Source organism: Meleagris gallopavo, chromosome 3, assembly GCF_905368555.1.
Source record: "Meleagris gallopavo chromosome 3, MGAL_WU_HG_1.1, whole genome shotgun sequence".
NCBI lineage: Eukaryota > Metazoa > Chordata > Aves > Galliformes > Phasianidae > Meleagris > Meleagris gallopavo.
The window spans coordinates 43152243-43176124 of record NC_139406.1 but is presented as its reverse complement, the minus strand read 5'-3'; the positions used below and the strand labels follow the sequence as shown (position 1 = coordinate 43176124).

The 23882-nt window shown below is 39.3% G+C and overlaps 1 protein-coding gene and 1 long non-coding RNA gene across 3 annotated transcripts in view; both read right to left on the bottom strand.

The window, feature by feature from the left end:
• The window catches only part of LOC146544683 (uncharacterized), a 59271-nt gene extending 45613 nt beyond the window's left edge, over nucleotides 1–13658 (bottom strand). Inside the window, exons 1-4 of one of the 2 annotated variants that reach the window (XR_014882425.1) lie at nucleotides 5843–13658; nucleotides 2940–3055; nucleotides 2095–2157; nucleotides 1845–1969 (exon numbers count right to left, since the gene is read on the bottom strand). This is a non-coding gene — a long non-coding RNA (uncharacterized LOC146544683). Of the gene's footprint in view, nucleotides 1–1844; nucleotides 1970–2094; nucleotides 3056–5842 lie in introns of both variants that reach the window. The other variant, XR_014882424.1, reaches the window with a different exon arrangement.
• Nucleotides 13659–19924: 6266 nt separating this feature from the next.
• The window catches only part of LOC146544682 (uncharacterized), a 67361-nt gene continuing 63403 nt past the window's right edge, over nucleotides 19925–23882 (bottom strand). Inside the window, exons 6-7 of the mRNA XM_085220759.1 lie at nucleotides 21052–21202; nucleotides 19925–20681 (exon numbers count right to left, since the gene is read on the bottom strand). The gene's annotated coding sequence lies outside the window, so the exon portion shown is untranslated. The remainder of the gene's footprint in view (nucleotides 20682–21051; nucleotides 21203–23882) is intronic.

Here is a 23882-nt window from a genome sequence, read left to right as displayed (position 1 = left end):
ATAAAACACACTGTTCACACTATAACCAACTTTTCAGATATCATCAGCATTACTGTATTTTCTGAGACTTGGACTATAACATTAGTAGCCACAACACAAACTGCAAATACAAAACTGCTTAATAAAACAACTGTCTAAAACAACTGTTTGCTGCTTTCCATCAAGTGCAGACAGGAAATCTACACTATTTAGAATACAGTCCTAGAGATTATTTCACATATTTATTTGCCTAGCAGATTATTTTCCCAATATGAAAGATGCAAAGGCAGTATACTTTGTAAACAGTGCCATGTAGAACAGCCTGAAAATCAAAGCCAGAAAAGCAATGTGAAATAAACAAAATACAGGGATGATTTTCTACCATTCTGTTAAAAATAAAAAAGGCTTATTTGCATCTGAAAACAATTACTTTCTACCAAACAGCACAGAACTGCAGCAGAAAAAAAAAAATAGCAGAAATAATGCTACCAAAGATAGAAATTTAAGAATTACTTAGATAACTGGTTTCTTAGTTCAACACCCTATTGTGAAGATGTCAGACAAATAGAAAGACAGTAGAGTCTTTCTGAAACCGCTGGTGAAACCTTTGTACAAATCATGGTGACATCCTGCAAACAAGTATTTTCCCTCAGAATAAAAACATATGTTATTTTCACAGTTCTGTTCTGATTCAGGTCATAAGTTAGAAATGTTCTCTGTAAAGGACTGCAGGCTGTAATGTAGTTCATTTGTAAAATATGTGAGTTTGGCAAGTCCAAAGACAGCTATCTTTATTGACAAATAAATCAGAGACAAACTGCAAATCCTTAAAGCGTCATTGTTAAGTAATCTGACCACAAAAAGATGGATTTTACTTTCTCTACAACGTTTCCATAATACTTGAAGAATTTCATAGTGCAGGTGGTCTAGAAGAAGGGTACCAAGAACCTTCCACACATCCCACTTCTGGCCTGAGAACTCCTACATAAGGAATGTACACAAAGGGTACTTTTAAGGAGGTTACTGGCACCTGAAAGTGGCCCCAGAGGTACAGATGTAGCATTGCTACCATGAGAGCTTATAGTTAACAGTTTAAAAATGAGGTGTGGAGGGAGAGAGTCCAGCATTGAACCTTTTCCGGCGCATACACTAAGGCACTGTACTGCATATGTATCCAGCAGAACCCTCATTCAGCTTGTAAAGTCTGATCCCATACCAGGCATACTTCATGGAAACAGTTTAAAAATAAGTTTTCCCAGTGAATAGCAGGTGGGACTACCCTACAAAATCCTTTTTGGCTCACAGCACAAAGTTGCTGAAATAATACTTCACCCAAAAGAACGATAAAAGAATTATAGCTTGAAACTTTGGTCATAGTCTGGCTGGTGTCTGGGCAGAGCCTGATAACTCTTACGTTTTACGAAAGAATCTGCCTCACTGTGTGTGTTTACACTGCACATGTGATGACTGGCTGACACAGCCATTTTCTATTCTAGGTGGTCTCACTAGCTTAAGTATTTTTGCATCCAGAGGCAGACTGCAGCGAACTCACTGTATGCCTTGGGTTGTAATGTGATTTGTGAGTACCTAATAAATGAAAATACCTTACGTTTGTTGCAATTGAAACTTTAGATCCTTAATTAGCAGATGACGGGATTGCTGACAGTTCAAAGAGTCAGTGATAGTGAATTCAGCCATGGAGGAGTAACCAACCTGCACACCCTGGCGGAGTCACTACAGGAAAGTGAGAGGGAGTCTTGTAACTAGATTGCTTTTGAAAGCAGTACAGCAAAATGCAAACAAACAGAAAGATTACTGCCAGTTCAACAATGAGAGTATTTGAAATAGTTTAGGTTTACACTCACCCGTTTAAGTCCATTTCTCTTGCACATCAACTCAAAATAATGCTGACCTCATCATATTTACCCTGGCAGGATTGTCAGATTTCAGGTCTCAGACTAAGGTGTGCTCAAACCCTGATGCAGTGTTTCTACAAAATGAATAAAAAGTGAAGTAAAGAAGTGCTCAAAGCAGGAATTCTGTTAGTTAAACATCTTCTCTACCAGCACATGGAATAAGAGAATTAGCAGAGGTATAAAAAACAGAATACTTTACCTAATGTCTATCTGGGATATGACACAATATTATATTTTGGTACCCGTCCCGAGTCTTCCTTGCCTGAGTGGGAAGAAAATGGCAGCATCATTCTCTACATTTAGATAAATCCTTTAGGAAAAAGTAAAATAAAATAATGACACGTCCTACAGGAAATGTCTAACAATTGGTATCGGCTGCTACACTACAATTTACAATGCAGTGGTACAGGGTGCTACTTCCTCCGGATTTTTCCTGTAATCCGCTGGCAAAGAAAAGCTCTTCCAAAGACTGACTAAAGGTAATCAGATCGGGCTTCTCTTCTGCTGAACCAGCCTCTGGAGGTGACTTTAGAGCAGGGTCACTCTTGTGAGAATAGGAAACTTCTGTGAACTTTCTTTGCATCCTCTTTAAACAGTATTTCCTATTCCCACTTTAATCTAGTTTTTGTCCTGACCATTACTTGCTGCTTCACAAACTGTCTCATCTATGTCCAAAATTCAATCTCAGTTTAATGAACTATTAAGAGAGAAATGAAAATGATAATTTTCTTAAATATGACAATGAAAGTTAATACTCCAACAATTCCACAGAAAGTTTGCTGTTTTCCATCCGTACTCTCCTCTTCCACAAAGGATAAGTTGTCCTTTGAACTCAGTCAGCCATCTGTGCACAAAGCAATTAATAGAAGCATAGAAGCCAGGGAACATCAATGACTTTGTAACGGTATGCTAACTTTTTAAGTATTTTTAAATAACTAACACAGCCACATGTCCTGTCCAATATCTGCAATGTCTGTTTAAGTGAAGGCAAAAACTACAATGCCAGCAAAAAATGTACATTCAGATGGAAAATATCCATGTCACCTAATGCAGCAGGTCTCACGCTTTCCCACTCAGGGCCAAAGCCAAAAACCCTTCAGCCTTGTGAAACTCTCAAAGGTCGTAACAATACACAGCAAACGCAGGACAGGTGGAGAGTCCTGTAAGGCAATGGCATTACCATGTTAGTGGTTATGCTAAATGTGTATTACCATGCCAAAGATGGATCCAAATTCTGGTAACACATCTAATGTACACAATAATTAGCTGAATATTTCATTGTCCTTCTGTCTTAAATTTCAGTTTCTTAAGTATTTCTCCTCTTGAGCCATCACATATTTACTCTTTAAACTATATGAAAAGCTGAGAAGACTTCCAAATGAGAAAATGTATTCAGAAATACAGACATAAAACCCATGTGGAAATCTCCTCTAAAAGAAAAAAGAAAAAAAAAAAAAATTGCTCAATGTGATTAAACAATTCTTTATTGTTCAGCACAAGAAATGACCCCACAGCCTCTGGGCAGCCTATGCCAAGGCTCCATCACCCAAACAGCACAGAAGTGCTGCCTGATGTTCAGAGGGAACCTCCTGTGATCCAGTTTATGCCCATGGCCTCTTTTCCTGACAAATAAATGCTTTGCTATGCAATTTATAGCATAATATTAGCACTCATTTTATCTCAATCTGCATGACAAAAATAGATACTCTAATGTATCTGTATGTACCCTAAATCTTGGCAACATTATCAGATTGTTAGCATAACAGAGCAAACTGTCACTTCACCATATCATATCTACGATTTAGTTGAGTAGATCATTAAGGTTTTGTTTGGCCTTTACAAGCCTATACAATGCTATATCACACTATCATTTAATTACTAACAATTGAAGAATGATATTCCTTCCTTCTATTGAAGAATGATATTCCTTCCTTCTATTGTATCAACTGCACCGCTCAGTTTAGTGTCATCAGCAAACCTGTTGAAGGTGCACTCAATTCCACTATCCAATTCATTGATAAAGATGTTGAAGAGCACCAGTCCCAGTATGGAGCCCTGGGGGGCATCACTCATTACCAGCCTCCATCTGGACACAAAGCCATTGACCACAACTCTCTGGCCTTCCAAGCAATTCCTTATCCACTGAATAGTCCACCCTTCAAATCCATATATATCTAGTTTAGACATAAGGATGTGGTGGGGGACCACATCAAAAGTCTATGCAGAAGTCCAGCTAGATGACAGCAGTCACTCCTCCTTTTACTACTGATGCCATCACTCCATCATAGAAGGCCACCAGATTGGTCAGGCATATTCAGAGGATTTGCCTCCTGAGATCAGATGGGGTCTACAAATTGCCCAAGCTGGGAGAGGCACTGGTACACAAGTGCCTGGTTCTGGAGAGCTCAAAAAAATATTGTTGATTTCCCCAGGGCTGTTTTTCCAGTTACTAAACTGATGCAAACAGCACTTCGCTAGAGGCATCTTTTCATACTCTGTCATTTAGTTCAGTATTTCTACAGCTTTCATGCAGTCCCCATTGCAGTTGGGCTAAGTCCCATAAAAATGTGAGGAAAAAGAGAGAAATGCATAATTCTTTAAATGTTTAAGAACACGCACCTTAATCAAGTGAGAGTAGAAGGAAAAATAGCTAAGTCCTCCAAAAACAGAAAAAAAGAGCAAGTGGGGAATGGCAAAGACAACTCCATCATGAACAGAGGGTTTTGATAGGGTTTGATGGGTACAACAGGTAATGTACCAAAATTAAGAAGAAAATACTGAAGAAATCTCAGTTGACATCATTTGTTTAACAAAAGAAGCAACAAATTGTCAAGAAAGCAGAATAGTGCAATTATTTAAAAACATAAAGGAACAATGAGAAAGTATGAAGAAAAAAAAAAAGGAATGTGGTTGAATGAGGATGAATTAAATAGCAATTCAGCCTCCTCCCTTCGGATAAGAAAAGTAGGCTAGATAAGACTCCGACATATGTCCTGTAGGAGGTTTCTGAGCTGACAGTTTTGACATGAAAATGTTGAGAATGTTCCCAGTAAATTAGCTTCATGATGAAATGGAAATTGCATTCTTGAAAGTCTTACTTAAAAATACTCAAGGTAGAAAAAAATTAAAACATCTCAGTAGTTTCTTTACAAATAGTGAGTCAAATCATAAAGGAAGATGGGGGCTCAATACATACACACAGTCATAAAAGCAACTAACATACTATCAATTTTGCTAACAAAAGAGATGTTCAGGGAACTTTGAAGTTCAGTCTCAAATTTCCAGTATACCTTTGATTTCTTACATTACTTAGGATATTTCTGAAAACTTGGATAATGAAATTAGTCACTGCAATATGTGCTCAGCTTTTACCCTATGGCTGAGCTCTCAGCAGTGAAATGCTTTCTCAGAGTAGCTCTTTCTGTCAGAATTCTTAAACATAATTAGTCAATCTCAAATTTTACCAAAGATTTTTTGTTGTTGGATTTTTTAATGCAAAACCTAAATTTGAACGCTATCTGGAATTGTTAAGAAAATGTTATATATAAATGAATACTGGGTTATAAAGTACAGGAACCCAACTTTTCAAAACAGTCTTATATTCCATATATTTCAATATCTCAGTTGTGGATACTCCTTATTATTTTGAAAGAAGAGAAGTTGTATGCTGTACTGTTTTATGAATATAAAAAAAATTGCAAGGCAGGGAGGCATAGAAATGAAGATTTACAGTTTCCAGCAAGATATGAATACAAGTTCTTTTGTATGAAGTATAAAGAATTCATTTTCAGGGTGCCTCCTCCATTTTTATCAAGAGTAAGAGAAAACACAAACCACTGGTGCATAGAAATCCTGCCTTGATTCACTATGGGAACTCATTGTTAAACACTGTTTACACAGTGCTGCCTGAGCCAGTTCTCTTAACTCTTATTACAAATGCGAAGTACCTTAGACATTACACAAAACTTTGGATTTCAGTAGCAGCATACCACCACTTTTCAAAAAAAAAAAAAAAAAAAGTCAGGAAATAATAATTAAAAAAAAACAATAATTAATATTTCTCATATTATTTAGTGAATGGAAAAAAATATATGTATGTCAACTTTTAGATAGTGCTAAAGGTTAGAAAAGCAGCCTCATGTGCTCCATGTTTCTCAGGTGAATGAGAAAACATTAGCAGATTTAATGGTAGAGGTGTGCAAAGCGATCTCACTTGGTCTGGCTGGGGTGGAGTTGATGTTCTTTGTAGAAGCCTGTATAGTGCTATGCCTTGGATTTGTGACCAAAACATCTGCTGCTGAACACCGTCACAGCCTTCTCTACTTTTCACACTGCCCTGCCAACAAGGAGAGTGAGGGTTCACAAATTGCTGGAAGAGGACAGAACCTGGACAGCTGACCCACCCTGGCCAAAGAGATGTCTCACACAACATGGGGTCATGCTCAGAAATAAAATGGAGATGAGTGAGCATCAATATGCCCATGGAAAGGTGATGTGTGATTGCATCACTTGTTTTCTGTCTCTTTTCTACTTCTCCTCTGCTTAGTAAACAGTCTTTCTCTCAACCCTTAGGTTTTGCTGTTCTTTTCCCCTTCTACTGACCCAATGCAATAAAGGGACAGTGGTGTACAGCTGCCAACCAGGGCTAACCCACAGCAAAGGAGTATTTTTGTACTTTTGGAGAAGAGTCTTTATAAAAAGTCGTTTTGTAGCATAGGTCAGTCTATTTTTACTCCAGGATGACTTTACATGTAGAAGGGTTTATACCAAAACATGCTTTTGTGCCACATCTCAAATGACAAGACATGGCTGATTGCTCATTCACATCTGTTCCCAAGATGCGCCCATAAAGGAATGAAGATCCTATAATCGCAGCCTTGGTATTTATTTTTTCTCAGCAAACAATAAGCTTTGTCATAAAATAAGCAATGTCCTTAGATCAAATGTGAGGCCTGTACCACAGGAGCAATTAACAGATGACCCCATATAAAGATTTGTAAACTTCAGAACAGCATATGGAGACACAAAGAACAGATGAAAGGAGAGGGAAAAATAAAAGTGTTAAAACAGTTTGTATTTTGGCACTTACCTGCAGTTGGATATATTCAGGGGGATTAGGAAGCTTAAACAGGAGTGTCTGGGCACAATGGTTTCTTAGTTACAAAATAGAAAGCAGAGGGAAAAAAAAGAAATGAGAAGAGAGGAAAAAAAAAGAAATGAGAAGGTAATCACAACCATTCCTACCTCTTGGGTAAGAGATTTTCTTGTGAAGATGGGGTAAAAAAAAAAAAATACAAAAAAAAACCAAGGATGGAGCTTGGATCCAACTTAGATCTGTTCAGAATTAATCTCCTTCCACAAGCTGAATGTCTATTTCCTCTATCTCTGTTCTTTCCAAAAAGACCTGCAAGCAATGAATACTTCCAAATACAATTTAAATCCATTACTTATTCGTACAATTAGATACCTAATTTTGGACACTTGTGGTTAAACAGTATCAGCCTTAGACCATGCGATTAATAGCATCAGGATTTCCGGATTCTGCTTAGTATGTGAAATGAAAAAAATATGAAAAAGAAAGCACTCTCTTCTACCATGAGATATACTGAAGACAAGAGTGGGTGTATGTGGTGCATTCTTCACTGTCTTCTTTTTCCCTTTTCCATTCATTACTATTTGAAGACATTCTTCCAGCTCCCACTCTCTGGTGCTATCAAGCAGGAATAGCTTTCACTCTGAAAGTAATGCCTCCTATTTATTTCCATGGAAACGACAACTAACACAAAGAGCACAATAACGCTATTTGACAGAGCAAATTCTCAACTACAAAACAGTCTTTTTCAACAGTCACCACCATTAGCTATACATTTTCGCCATCAACAAACAAGAGCCATGCTGTGTTCATAACAATCTCACCAGCAGAAGTGACCTACTGTTGCTGTCACCACTGCAGAAATGCACCACTCACTGCCTGACTGTGCTCACATCCACTGTTTGGTGGATAAACATTCAGCAAGTTTTGACGAATGTCAGTGGGTGCCAATTTTTTGTATGGAGGAATTCAGTGACACACCTTTGACTCAAACGAACTTTCATGTCAGACACTGTTTCATCAGACTGCCTCTCTGCTGCCATCTGTCGCACACCAACAAAATATAATGGAATACTGGTAGGAAGGTTTAACATCTACTGCCATACAAACCAACATCCACCTCAGATGTCATGGGCCAACATAACAAAATAGGAGGCATTAGTTTTGGAGCAGCCTTCGTACTACATTATCTATGCAACTAATAATCATCACAAAACTTTCATCTGCCTGTGAGATATGCTTTTTATAAACATGTGCCTATGCTAATAAAACATTATATGCACTTTAGAGCAAGCAAAACAGAAGTTCTAACAAACAAACCTAGAGATGAGAACAAAAGAGATAACTGCCACAAGAGAGAAGGGGGGGTCATATCTCTTAGGATGCTGCAGGAACTGCTCCAACTCCTGACTGGGTAGTAATGAGGGTAGTATGAGCTCCTGCAGTTTCTCTCCTTTGTCTCTCTGTTAATAAACTGCAGTTGTTGTCCTGACATGTGGCTGTTAACAAAAGTTACACAGAGCTTTTGTTGTACCCAGAGTAACTGGCAGACAGCTACACTACACACAAAGCCTGCAGACACAGCGTACACCTTCACCAGAAGAATGAGAAATTTTTTGTTTAGAAGAAAAAAAAGTCTTTCACACGGTCTTGAAAATGATAGCAAAGGAATTTAGATCAGATTTGTCCTTAAGAAAGATTTCAGTGAAGCAGTCTTTTACTAGCACAGAGGGAAATGATGTCTAGTAAAAATGAAAAATACAGCAACAAGGCACTAGCTGGTGTCTCAAGAGCATCAAAACCATAATAAGTTAATCACTTGTTCTTTATAGTCATACAACATTTCCTTGAGTAGTTGATATTCTCCATATTTCTCTGTAAATGCATACATAGAGATAGTAATACAAAAATACAGATGGTTTGTGTTGGAGTACAGTTATGAAAAGTGTTTTCTTCACCTTTTTTCAAAGCGAGAATAAAGAAAGGCACTTCGGTGTTGTTCTGCCTTTTAATACGTAAAATAAACTATTCTTCTGAGAATGCTCTTTGCTCCGGTGTTAATTTATGAATTTGTTTTATCGGGAAATATTGGACAACAGTCTCTAACTCATCTGTGTCCCATCAGTAGTCCAGCTCCTCAAAACACACAAGAAAATGCTTCAATCTCCTCATATGTGAAAGGATAAAGTATATGTAAAGGATATATATAAAGGCGACTCATTTTGAAGAATGAGATACACTTGTCACAGTACATCAAGAGCTTGCCTCTGATAGACATACTTGTATTTTGAGTCATAACTTTCATTCCCTTTAGTCTTCAATTCTGGATTTTCCTACAATAATCAATATTACACTGCATTTTGCTATTTGAGTTTTCAGTAGTGTTTTCTGAGTTAAGTCAAGATCCATCTCTGAGTCCCAACAGCTGACCAGCAAAGAAAAAATGGGCAGAGCCATAAAACAAGGTGCTCATTGTGGATTATACTGATGCATTACCTCTGACCACGGCTCATCTAGCTGCTAGGTTAACAAGTCACTGGCATGAGGCCACCAACTTCACAGAACAGCCTCTCTCATGGTGTTTTGATATTTCCCCTCCTGGATTTGTCCCAACAGGGAAGTGCTGGAGTGTATGAAAACTGGGAGTAGCCCAGGGAAGCTAAACAAACAACTTCAAACCCCAAATGTTTAGGTTAGATGCGTATGTGGTCTTAACCAGCTTACCCATCCCTAAATATTACAGCATTTAAAATTACAGAAATTCTCTAACAGCACCAGCCACTGTTGAGTGCATTCCACATTTTTTGTAATCACTTCTGTACCAATACACACAGTCTGTGGATATTTTGGACATACTCATAGCATTAACCATTTGCCCTTTCCTGGACCTTTGTAGGCTTCTCAGTGTAGACTACATGGACATTCTACATTTACTGTCCCGGTGCTGAAAGAATTTAGAATCATAGAATCATCAAAGCTGGAAAAGACCACTAAAATCATCTAGTCCAACTGTCAGCCCATCACCACCATGCCTGCTAACCATGTCCCTCAGTGCCACATCCACATAGTTCTTGAATGACTCCAGGGATGGTGATTCTACCTCCACCCTGGGCAGCCTGTGCCACTGCATCACCTCTCCTTCTGAGAAGAAGTTCTTCCTAGTATCTGACATGAACCTCTGCCAGCACAACTGAAGGCCATTCTCTCTCGTCCTATCACTGTTACCTGGGAGAAGCCAACCCCCACCTCACTACAGTCACCTTTCAGGTCATTGTAGAGGGCAATAAGGTCTCCTCTGAGCCTCCTCTTCTCCAGAACTTGATAGATAGTAAATCCACTGGTGGCTAACAAGACCTGTATCCCAGAAGAATGGAGCACTGCATCACACATTCAGATCTTGCTTCAGACAAAAGCAACTTAGTAGCTTCCTAAGTGCAAGACTTTGCTTTTGTGTGTACCAGGTCTATCAGTGCAAAAAGGCACTATGCATTCTGCATGGGAAGGGGAAATCTTGCAGTATTTTAAAGGCTCTTTGTTATGTTGAGGTACATTCACTGTAGTGCTATTGCTACTAAACCTGTATCTACAAAGCAAGGGGCTGTTGGGGCAAATACTGTGAAGAAATTTTTTTCCTTTCTTGTTGATGCTGAGACAACTGTTGGTTCATCAATTTGATCAGCATCCATCTGCCACCCATACTAGAGTTAACTTGGAGAGAGACCACAAAAATCACTGGGTCAGTGTCTCAGGCTGGCAGGATGGCTCAACAGTAGATATTTTCTACCATATTACATACAGAACACAGGAAAAGCATCTTCACTCACCAAGACTTGTTATTGTCCCCTTCTGCATTGCGAGCAGGTGCTCCAGGCTGGCAGAGGATTGCAGAGCTTCTGTACAAGGCTAGGCCACGGCTCACCACAGGGTATGGTTGGGCCCTGCGGCCATGATAGTGGGGTCTTGGAGAAAGGCTGGGGGCAAAACACTGCACAACAGTGAGGAGTAGGGAAAAATGTGTGAGAAACAGCCCTGCAAGGGGTAAGGAGGAGGGGAGAAGGTGTAGCAGGTACCATTTTTGTGTAGCCTTAAAGGAGATGATCAGACCTCACCCATTCATTTAGTGGACTATCCCCCTACTTCTTTAATAGATGTATTATACACTACATCATTTGCATGCTTAATTGCATAGCTAGAAAATTAGTGAGTTGTGCATGGGTGCTTTGGGCTAAGATTGGTCTTACAGGGAAAGTTTTTTATAGCACTGGGGCTATTCTGCAAGAAGAGTCCAGAAGATGCCCCATCTCAAATGGGAGTCACCTCCAGCACCAGCAGAAGGGACCCAGCACTGGTCAAGCTGAGCGATGCTGGGTGTGCCTTTGGGAAAGCAGATATAAGGAACTGATAAACCGCTGTGCAACAGCAGCTGGGAGAAAGGAGCAAGGAATGTGAAAGAACAGCCCTGAAGGCACCAAGGTCAGTGCAGAAGGAGGGCAGGAGAAGCTCCAGGCACACAGCAACAGCTCCCTGCAGCCCAGGAGAAGCCCACAAAGGAGCAGGCTGTCCCATTGCAGCCCATGGACACCGTGTGGAGCAGATCTGCCTGTGCAGCCACAGAGGAGCCCGCGGGGCAGCAGTGGATGAGGCCTGAAGGAGGCACAGCCCGTGGGTACCTCTGGCTCAGGCCAGAGCTGCCACCGGTGGAGATCCTTGTGGAGCAGTGCCTGAAGGGTGGGCCCCATGGTACGAGTCATGTTGGAGCAGTGCTGTGAGAGCTGCAGCCTGAGGGAAACACACACAGGATCAGTTCAGGAAAGACAGCACCTGTGGGAAGGAGCCATGTGGAACAAGGGCAGAGTGACCACAGTGGAGCAGCAGAGACGAAGGACTCTGGACTGACTGCGGACCCCATTCCTCATTCACTTGCACTGCTCGAGAGGAGAAGATAGAAGAGGGTGGATGGAGGGGAGTTTCAGTTTGCCTTTGGTTCTCACTGCTCTTCTCTGTTAGTAATAAGCAATAAATTATCTGCCTATGCTGAGTCTGTTTTGCTTATGACAGTAATTGCTGAGTGATGTCCCTGTTCTTATATAAACCCATGAGCTTTTGGGAGAAGAACTCACTGAGAGCAGCCCTTCAGAGAAGGGCTTGGGGGTTCTGTTGAAAGAAAAGCAGAACATGAGCCAGCAGGCTGCATCAAAATGGAATCAGGAATGGCCAGCACGGAGACGGAGGGGATTGCCCCTCTCTACTCTGCCCTCCTGAAGCCCCACCTTTAGCACTGCAGCCTGGGGGGCCCCCAGCACAAGAGGGATGTAGAGTTGTTGGTGCAGGTCTAGAGGAGAAACACAAAGATGATCAGAGGACTGGAGCACCTCCCTTATGAAGAAAGGCTGAGGGAGTTGGGCTTTTTCAGTCTGGAGAAGAGAAGGCTGTGGGGAGACCTCATTGTGGCGTTCTGGCACTATAAAGGGAGCTTACAAGCAAGAGGGGGACTTTCTTTTACATTGGCAGATAGTGATAGGACAAGAGGGAATGGCTTTAAATTAAAAGAGGGGAGAGATTTAGATGGATCCTAGGAATAACTTTTTTACTCAGTGGTGAAGTGCTCACACAGCTGCCCAGAGAAGCTATGGATGCCCCATCCCTGGAGGCATTCAAGGCCAGTTTGGATGGGGCCCTGGGCAGCTGAGCTGGTGTGTGGCAGCCCTGCTCATTCTATGAGCAAGCCATTCTAAGATTATGTGTTATTTTCCCTTCCCATTCTTTTGAGAAGGAGGAATGAAAGCAGCATGGTGGAGCTAAGCTACATACTGGTGTGAGACTCCCACCAGGTTAGAAAGAACAACACTGTGGAAGAAGAGATCTACAGTGCTGCAGCTGTCAGAGTGCCTGTGCCGCCCTGCCATGTGTGCAGGGCCAGAAATGTTTTAAAAATGTAATTCTCTTCACTATATTTTACCACTGACATTTTAAACTGCATTAAGAGGCCTCTACAAACATTTCAAATCATTATGCTATCAGACTTTTGATTTGCTGGGCCACTGATGGAGAATTCTGAAAACATTCAATAATGCCAATATTTAAGTGCATAATGGTAATTTGGAAGAACAAAATGTTTGTTTTATCAATACATTATCCATGACCATGAATCATGCAAATCAAATCATAGATCACAAAGTGCAAGCTATGCTCTTCTACCCTGCAATATGTTATGCATATAATTTAAGATATTTAGTCTAACTTGGATATGCAGCAGAAACAATATAAACTCCTTCACTGTTCAGTGTTGAAAAATCTGAAATTGGGAGTGATATGTAAAGTGTGTTTTTCATAGCAAGACTGCTAAATGCTACAGAAATTAACATCCTATGCAAACCAGCTGTTTGTGGAGGTCTGTAACTCACCATGGCAGCTGGGGGATGGGTTCAAACCTGTTTTACCTTCCTCAGTCTTATATATAATATATTCAGTAATTTTAATATTTGCTACTCATCTTAATTATGTTATAGCTATGCCTGTAGGATAAGTTTGGAAGAGAATGATTTTAGAAAAGACAGCTCTGAAGAAATGTTTGTATGAAGTTGGAATGAAAATGCCCCAACTGTGAATAATGAACACACACTGTCTCAGATGCTTTCAGCCTAGAAGCGTGTGTTATTCTATTTTTTAACAGACATTGTGAAAACCTGAGTAAGACTGTATTCAGTTGACACCCTTGGTAAGAGGTAATGACAGAGTCAAATAAATGGTTAGTAGTAAGGAAACTGACATCCACTATCAACACACATGACTCCCAAACAAGAGCTACAGACTTGTTAAAGTCTTTAAACACCCAACAGTTAAAAAAAATATATACTCTTCCTAAAAGCCACTCTGTTCCTATTAAAATTACACAGCCTCTTGAAAAACTGAAGTTAAACCTAAAAGTTGAAGGTTGACTCTTGAAATTTAACAGGCATCAGTGAGTGGTATGAAGGAGGCATAGAGGTAAAAGTCTTTGGCTTCTGATTCTTCGTTCAGTTAAAAATGAACATCTTCTGCAATGACTTTGTTTACAAGTGCAGACTGAATATACGTGCTATTTAACTAAGAAAACTGGAGCGATGAGGTATTCACAGAAACACCTAAATGCTTCCAAGTTCTTTTAAGAAATTCTTTTTTTAACTATTGCATTTGCATTATTCACTCCAGGAATTGACAGATTTTCTTTTGAACATACTCAGCATTACCAAGCAACCTTTTAATGTCAGGTCAAATCTTAAAACTGAAGCAAGTATTTTTTTTCAATTATTTTTTCCCTAGGATATTTGAAATAAAACCTTACTCAGATACGTGAAAGAGACAGTACTAACAAGAATTAATTTTACTGCAAGATATGTTTTTGACAGGGACTATAGAGAAACAAAAATTTATCTAACCTTCTAACTAAAGCACAAGAGACTTGTGACATCAAGGCAACAATTTTCATATAGCCCTATGGGTGATTTGCTGTCGGTGTAGTTGTTGAGAATACAGCAGTATAAATGCAGCAAAGTTTAAACCTTGGTAAATAATAGAAAAAGCCATCAGTTTTATCATAGATATTGGATCTGTGAACCACACCCTGCTGTGATTTCCTATTAATTGTGTATTCTACTTCTTCATTTAGGAACCCTTTCCATAAAAATTAATGATGCTGTACATTCTTGTATCAGTACAAATTCAAGTATCTTATAAAGGAAACATATAGATAGGATAATTAGCTAGGAAATTATACTTTAAATGTTATCTCTCTACAGCAACCATTAGCATTCCAAATTATCCAGTAATTTCTCCTCTATTTATTTTAATGGAATTTGTAGTGCCTTCCACAGTCATGAGCAAATAAACATGCTCCATTCTTCCTGCATTGCTTAGTCTGCATTAAATATCTTATTCGTGCATATCTTATCTGAAAGGATATCTTGCTGTGCAGAATTAACTTCCTCATTGTAGAAAACAGCACCTGAGTTCCAAATGGGATGGAGAGGCCAGTAGATGTTACTGTGTTTCAGAGGTGTGGCTCCTTCATAAAGCAGGAGGGCAGAATAAAGTTAACACCTTATGCCTTTAAAAACTTAGCTAAAACAAAACAAAACAAAACATCTTACATGCCTGACTGTGTCTCTACTAAACACGAGAACTTGCCAGTAGAAAGTATAGAATCACTGAATCATGAATGGCTTGGGTTGGAAGAGACTTCAAGGATCATCAAGTTCCAACTTCCCCTGCTACAGGCAGGGCTGCCAGCTGCTAGATCAAGTACTAGATCAGATTGCCCAGGACCACATCCAATCTGGCCTTAAACACCTACAGGGACAGGGCACCCACAGCTTCTCTAGGCAGCCTGTTCCAGCACCTCACCACTCAACTCCCCTCTTTTAGTTTAAAACTATTCCCCCTTGTTCTGTCACTATCTACCCTGTAAAAAGTTGATTTCCCTCATATTTATAAACTCTCTTTAAGTATTGGAAGGTCACAATGAAGTCTCCCTGCAACCTTTTCCAAGCTATACAAGTGCAGGCCCTTCGGAATGTCTTTATAGGAGAGATGCTCCAGCTCTTTGATCATCTTCATGGCCCTTCTTTGAACCCTCTCCAAAAATTCCATGTCTTTCCTGTGTTGCAGGCCTGAGACTTGTACTCCAGCTTGGGCCTCACTAGGCAGAGTAGAGGGGGACAATCATCTCCTTCACCCTGCTGGTCACTCCTCTTCTGATGAAACCCAGGACACCACTGGCCTTCTGAGCTGCAAGCATACACTGCTGGCTCATGTTCAGTTTTTCATCAGCCAGGACCCCTAAGACCTTCTCTGTAAGGCTAGGATTTCTTCTCCTAGTTTGTATATGTATCTGAGTTTACCTCTACCCAAGTGTAAAACCTTGTACTTTGCTTTGTTGAACCTCATTAGGTTCACAAGGGCCACCTTTCGAGTTTATCAGCATTCCTCTGGATGGCATCCCTTCCTTCTGCTGTATCAACTCGGTGTCATCAGCAAATTTGCTGAAGGTGCACTCAATCCCATCATCACATCATTGATGATGTTAAGGAGTACCAGTCCCAAGACTGACCCCTAGGGGACACTGCTCATCACCAGCCTGCACTTGTTCACCAGTTCAGAATCATTGACCAACCCTCTGGCTCTGACCTTCCAATCAATTTCTTACCTACGAATGGTCCACCCTTCAAATCCATACCTCTCCAATTTAGAGATAAGGGTATAGTGGGGAATCATGTTAAAGGTCTTGCACAAGTCCTTCCACAAGATAAATGACATCAGTTGCCTTCTCTTTGTCACTGATTGGTTTTAAAATGTATTATAAAATACTGTAAGTAAAAGAGGTCTTTGTTTTGTTTTCATGCATAACAATGGGATTTTTAAAATATCTGTTAACTGCTATTACAGTCAACACAGTTTGAGCATGGCTGAAAGCAGAAGTAAACACAAAGTAATCAATGCACAATAATCTTTTATTTATTCCCCTCTTTTCACTTAGAATCACAGAATGTTTTGGATTGGACCTTTTACTAATACCTTTCTCTTTCTTTGGGAATGCTGGTCATGTTTCACATTTTAAAGGACAAAATAAATTGAGATTTGTGATTTGCCCTGCTTAAAAAGCTAAGCATTCTCTGGGAATACAGTTTCTTCCTGGCCGGCCCATCTATATTTTTGTGTTTTCATAACATTTAATATATGTATTTTCAAATTGGAAGTTTCTATTTAATGCTGGAAAAGTACAAGTTCCATACTCTGAGTCTGTATACATGGACACCATAAATGGAGTATTATCATTTTACTGTTTCATCTCCATCCCATATAAAATCATAGAATATCATAAAATATAATGGGCCCACAAAGATCACTGAGTCCAATTTCTTGACATAATGGAAAATACAGAGATTTCTACTTTGGGTTGCCATTTCCCCACAGTCCCAGTAACAACTAACTATTAGTTTGAACCTGTTAAAACAAAGAAGAGGGAAGCACACAATTGCAAGAGGTGCCTATAGACTCACGCAAATGAAATTGATGAGTGTGTTGTGATATTTTGATACAATTACCTTCTGCAAGACTTCATTTCCTTTTAGGAGATGAAGGACAAAGTCTCCTACTTGCAGATGCTTATCTTTTGTGACATTTAGTCATCAAAAGTTACAGTCTTTGTATCCTGCAGCAGAAAGGGCAGCCCCTTTCCCTGAACACCTCTGCCAAGATGTAGCACATATTGAATGTTGCCTGCTCTTGATATCTCGTCTCGAGTTTGAAATATGTTTGGTTGGATCTAGAGCCAGCTTTGCAATGGTCTTTTAAAAAAATCTATGTCTCTCAAGGCTGAGTGAACCCCTTCTGTTCACTCACATCCAAGATAATCCAAACAACAAGGGCTGCTGCAAGAAAGCATCAGAGATCTCCACTTCCACATCCAAGTATCCCACACTTCTTCAAGAAATGCAACACTGAAGGACATCAGCAGATAGGGGCAGCTTTCTTTCTTCCTTTAAAGAATTAGGTAGGTCTTCTCCCTTTAACATCCAGTCCAAAACAGAGAGGCCCAAACCAGGAGTTTCTATACGGTTATGTCCTGGAATAAAAGGCAGGACCCTACGGGGCTGCTTCATTCTTCTGAAACCTTGTAGACCATGTTCCAAGAAAGTGGACCAAGATGTAGTCTTAGATCTCACATAAAAGGTCAGTGCTGGTTAACTGGAAGGTTCAGGGGGAGTATTTAAATGCAGAAGAGCTTACTTTGCTGAAACAACTAGGGGACAAGCCTAACTCACACACAGGGCACAGTTTACCAGAGATCTAAAATAAAATACAAACAATGAGGAGTGAGATACCCACTGCAAGACTCTCTCATGTTATGCTGTAATGTATCTTCTTGGTTTTATCAGTCCAAAATGGGGTTCCAACTTGGAGAACTGATTCCCTTCCAGCGGCCACCAAGGCCTTGCAAAGAACCCTAGGTTGACAGATGGCACTCTTGGAAAGCAAAGATTTTCAGTTCAAGGATGTCAGAACAAATCATGGCAAACTCAGCAGGCAACAGGGCAGTCCTGGCAGTGAAAGACAGATGTGTCTCACAGACACATAATATTTGAGAGAGTAAAGTTGCCAAAAAGACAACAGAGCACAGTATAATCTTTCAGTACTAAAAAAAAAAAAAAAAAAAAAAAAAAAAAAAGTCCAGCCTCAGAGCTTCTAGGACCTGATTTATGGCTTTGAGCCTTTGGATTGCTGAAGCATTCACTGTCAAGTGATTCACTGTTGTACTATTCACCACATATCAAGAGAAGCTGTTGCATAAATGCTCATATAACTCAGTCTAGAGGACAACATTTAAATCTTCTATTTAAGAACTATTTTCTTTTTAAAAAGTTCTTAGTTCTAGATATTTTAGTAAACAATTGATTTTTTTTATAGGAGATTTTATCTTAATATGAAACTGTCAGACTTGAACAGTGATCAACTAGAGATCCTATTAATAAATATTATTGTGCTTATTTGCAACATTCCTTATTAATGCAAAGGGACTAAGTGGGACTTAACAGGTGTTAAAAGTAGGTTGAGAAATAAAATGAAGTTACCAAATAAGCATTTAGTGAGGCCTTACACATTAAATACAAGAAGTATTGTTTTGTTTCTGCATCTCATTTGAGAGGGAGGGTAGGTAATTTATTCCACTTCTCAGTCTTCACAAATTTTCTTTTGACACAATGTCCATTTTTACAGCAGAGTAGGTACCCCAACAGGGTTGTTAGTCATCCATTTGAAATCACTTTATAGTTTCTCCTTATCCCTTTCCTGTCAGTTTCTGTTGTCTACACCAACTCTTCCTACACAAATGTCTTACAGAGTTTTTTTCTTCTTGTTTTACCCAAAGGTGATCTGCAGTTCCTGACAGACTGATGAAGGGAGACAAGTTACTATACACCAGTCTCAGCTCAAAAATAATCCAAGTATAGTTTTAAACCTGCTAGCCTGAAAGGAGACACAACAGAACTTTATGATTTCTCCAGTGGAAAAACTAGCTCAACATCTATGCAGTTTCTGCACTTCCACATTTGCTGATTCAACTGTCTGCAAAGGCAGACTCTAATCAGATCAATGAGCAGGAAGCAAGACTAGGAAAAGTCTGCACTTGTGTACTTTAAATTATTTGAAGGCTTCAGAAAGAAACCTGGATGCAAAGTGAGAACCTCAGCTTGAAAATTCAGTTCTTAATGCACGATATAATGATCTCCAGTCCTTAAATTCATTATTTAATCAAGGACAACGTGTCAGATGTGTTGTTTCTTAAAAGAAATTCAAGCAGACAACAGAGACAATAGAAACCTGTTAAAGCAATATCCACTTAGTACTAGATAGACAAGGACATCTGAAAAACAATAAATAAGAAATATTTTAAGTTATTAGAATGGCAATAAGCTGTCACTACTGCAAACAGTAAAAGTAGCCATTTAATAGTGAAGAAGAAATGGAAAAAAGAGAAAATATGCCTGAGGAGAGAGAGAAGATGAGCAAAGCTAATTAGTCAGGAACTCTACCGGCACATCAGAGAGCTTCTACTAAATTTATCTTCATGACAACTTTGTGAAGTAACACCTTCATTTCACAGATGAATGACCAAATCTCAGAGGAAATACATGCCTGAACCAGCTGCTAAATTCATATCTCACCATCCTTCCAAAATAAACTGGGAAATGCCTTTTGAAATTATTTCAGAAAGTAGATTGTATGAAAGAGGGAAAAAAGGAAGCAAGAGAGACAATACTGAGAGTTCCTCATCAGAGTCACAATTATCACTGATCTTCCCATATATTTAAAACTTAACTCTTTGACACTTTGTTGACAGCATTGTTATCTATTCTAAAGAGGGGTGCATGTCTATAGTCAGTATCTAGATGTAGTCCTTTTTATTCAGGGAGTGCACAGTCTGTGCAGTCTCATTGCTGTGTTGAAGTTACACCTAACTTCTTTCTGTTCTCTTCAAAATTACTCCCAAACCCAGAAAGTGACTCCTATAGTACACCAGCTTTCTAGCAGACCCTTTAAAACTGGGGGACTGTCTATATAAGCAATGCAACAAAACAAAGGCAGATCTGTAGGTGGGAACGGCTAGTGCTAAGAAGCCAACATCCACTCTTTACATATCTTAGTGATCTTAAGTACCTTTAAACAACAGAACAGTTATTCACAGCCACAACACTTTATATTCACTCCTGAAACACCTTCTAGAGTGCATTCAAATTCAATCCAGTTGCTTTGAGTACACTCCACTATGCATGTCATAACCCTGACATAGTAAAGGGAACCACCTTGCTGTTTCCTTAAAAGCAGGCTCATGCTACAAAAGCAAGACAATCTTCCAAAAGCCGTAGTACAGAGCCTTTTCTGTCTCCAGTTCATGGCTGCGTCCCAAACAAAACCCTGAGTTCCCGATCTTGTGCAGCCTGATGTCTGGCTGAGCAATGCAAACATGCAGCTAAGAGATGGGAACTTGGGCATTCTGATTGTCAGGCTATCATTGATCCTCTCTGGCTGCAAGACAAATTCAGATCAGGAAAACATGTTTACCTACAACACACGATGATGCAGATTGGCTAGAATACACCATCAGACTTGGGCTTCTATGGCGTGCAAATTATTCCTTAGGGAAATAACAGACTTGCCTACAAGAAAAGAAAGAAACTTGCCTGGAATCAAGATGGAACAAAGTATCCCAATCTCAGAACAGACACCCACGTGGCCTTCCACATTTATAAAACACATTCAGTCTGTTCTCATTACAGCCACACATCATTGTTATCTAAGTGAAGAGGCTGCTGCAAAGACTGCTTTTGTGCCACAGTTCAAAGGTAAAATTGGCTAAGTATTCATTAAAGCTTCCAGGAATGCAGTGAGTTACCTTAGCAATTTCCTCTTCACTCATGCAGACAATATTCTATGCAATGCCTCTAAGGACAAATCACAGCTGTCATTTCAAAGTTAACATCTTTGACTATTAAATCTCTAATTCAGTTTATTATTTTAAAGACTTACCTTCTTGTCATTTAGACAGGCTGTGCAGAGCACTGGGAGCCATTCCAAATTAGAAATGAAATTAGAATCTAAGTCTGTAGGAGAAATCTCAGCGCACTTCCCGATCAGCAGGCATCCTGCGTTCCAGTTCTGCTCCCTCAATCCAAAAGACCTAGGAAAGGAAAGGATCTGAGTATACTCTGTGATACTGTATCTCTCTAATCCAAAAATGTCTGACTTCCAATAAGTTGTGGATTCAACAATAAATGCTCTTGACCAAAAATAGTTCAGTGTTCAATTACCGAGTGCTTTTTTCCCATATTGAAGATTCCATTTTGCTGAATGCTCTGAACAAGAAGATGAGCAGGAAAGTGACAAAGTTTCCTGGTGATACAAAGGTATGCAAGGTAGTCAAAAAACAACTGCAAGAAGTTGTGGAGAATCTCATTCTACTGGATTTCTGGGAGATAAAACGGCAGACAGAGTTCAGTGGTGGTAAGAGCAAAGTATTGCACATGAGAAAAATATTTATTGATAGAAAAAGATGAATTCTAAATTATTACTATAACTCAGGAATAGAAGTTTTGTAGTAAATTGAAAATTGAAAACCGTAGCTCCCCACTCAGCAGTGAGCAAGAATATTTTAGGAACTATTAGAAAAGGGAACAGAAAACTTATTTATGCCACTAAGAAAAGAAATGCATCCACTTCCCAGTAACCAGTCACAGTTGCCATTAATAAGCAAATAGTCAATAATAGAAATAGAGGGAAAGGTTGAAGAGTGCTGTGAATAGGACAACTTTCATACAAAAAGAGATGAGGACTCCTCAGTTTTGAAAAAAGATGACTACGGATTATATGAAATATATCTGTAAAATTTCTGCTGACCTGTTAGTACTTCCAGCCGCTGACAGGTGGACTATGCTGTAATCATAAAACCCTTCAAAGCTAATTAAACATGACTATATAACAGGATTATGAGGCATAATTATAGAAAAAAAAATCCACTAAACTGAAATTAAGGGATGCTCCAAAAAAATAAGTGTTAATCCAACAGAAAGAACAGACTTCCTAGTTTTTTTCTCTGCTACACATTTATATAAAGAACTCTATATAAAGACTTTGTCTCAAAATCAGGTAAACAGGTCCTTTCAAACTGCTTCCCAAAACTCAGCTGTCTTGATTGACATATCCTGTTATAGGACTGGCTTCATGTAGATCTAACTATTTCATTTTAACACCCATGAATGTCCTTATAATTATTAATTCTTAAAACCCTACTTGTTGGGGATCCATACCTCAGCAAGTAACATCACCACAGTCACAAAGATGAGTTTGGATTCAAACACTAAATAAAGGAGAGTTTTAAGGGTTGTTAAGGAGAGTTCCTTCGAAGGAAAAATGGATGTTATGTTTGCTGAAAATGAAAGGATTTAAAACCTAATGTTAAAATATTGTATATTTTCAAGAGACCATTGACTCATAGAATCATGGACTAGGCTTGTCCTACCATGTAAAGTCAGACCACATAATACATCACTCTCCATATTTTTATAAGCTCCCTTCAAGCACTGTAAGGCCGCAGTGAGGTCTCCCTGAAGCCTTCACTTCTTCAGGCTAAACAAGCCCAACTCCCTCAACCTTTCTTCACAAGAAAGGTGCTCCAGCCCTCTAGCATCTTAGTGGCCCTCCTCTGGATCTGCACCAACTCCAGAGGGGGCCTTACAAGGGTTGTATATCAAGCTACACTGTATTGTACTTGAAGCCATTCATGGTAATTATTTCCACATACTGCAGTTCTGACTACCATAATGTTCATTTCTTCCTAACAAGAAAACTTTTCAAGTTTTCAGTTTATTCACAGTGCAGAAACAGGTCTTTGTATGGGACTGCAGACATAAGAGGAAACTGGATGTCACTGAATGCTGTCAGAGTAACACATTTTGTTTCTGGGGCTCTACAAGAGAAGAAAAAACCCATTTCTGTCACACTACTGAACTGAGCTTTTCCTACAGACGGCAGCCATTTCAGAGCAGACCTCATAAAGATTATGTTAATAAAATACTGCATTTTATTTTGTGTAAAATTGAAGAACATTAAATTTGAAGACCAAAAGCATAAACTTCAGAGTTTATGGAGGAACATGAACTTGTTAAAATAGTTTTTGGCCAAACATTAATTGACCTTTCCTAGGTACAACGTTGAAGTCAGCAAGGCATTTCCTTGTCTGGTAACCTTTAGATTTAAATTGAAGAGAAAAAGTCTCTGAAGGACATTCAAGATGATAAGATTTTTGTTTCAGGATGGCTTTTAATTTTGATGTGGAAAGCATGCAAAGAGAAGCAGTACAGTGAAGAGTATTTGGAATGATCCTGGGGAGGAAATCCTTTGTAAGGGATTCTGCATCCTAGGAGATGCAGGAGGTGTCAGGAAGGGGCACAGGTGCATCTCAGCCACCAGAGGAAGAGATTCTGCCAGTTGACATGTAGTTGTCTAGCCAAAATCACATTGAAAATTTGAAAATTAAAATTCAGTTTTGATTTTGAGGTTGGAATTTTCTTCCTGCTCTCCACTCTACCAAGGGCTGAATGAAGAATTCTGGCATCTTAGGCACTCAGCTAGTGTGCTAAATTATATTTGCACTTGGCAAATATTAAATAGTGTTAATCTTCCCAGAAATTGTCAAACATTGAGCAATAAATTACAACTACAAATTATTATTATTGCATTTGTTTTTCTTTCTTTATCACATCCAATCATTCACCTCCATAGCCAATTCTTTTTAAGCATTATGTTTCTAATACCAGAAACAAGGGTTACACATTATCTAGAAAACTCTCATATTGCTAAGA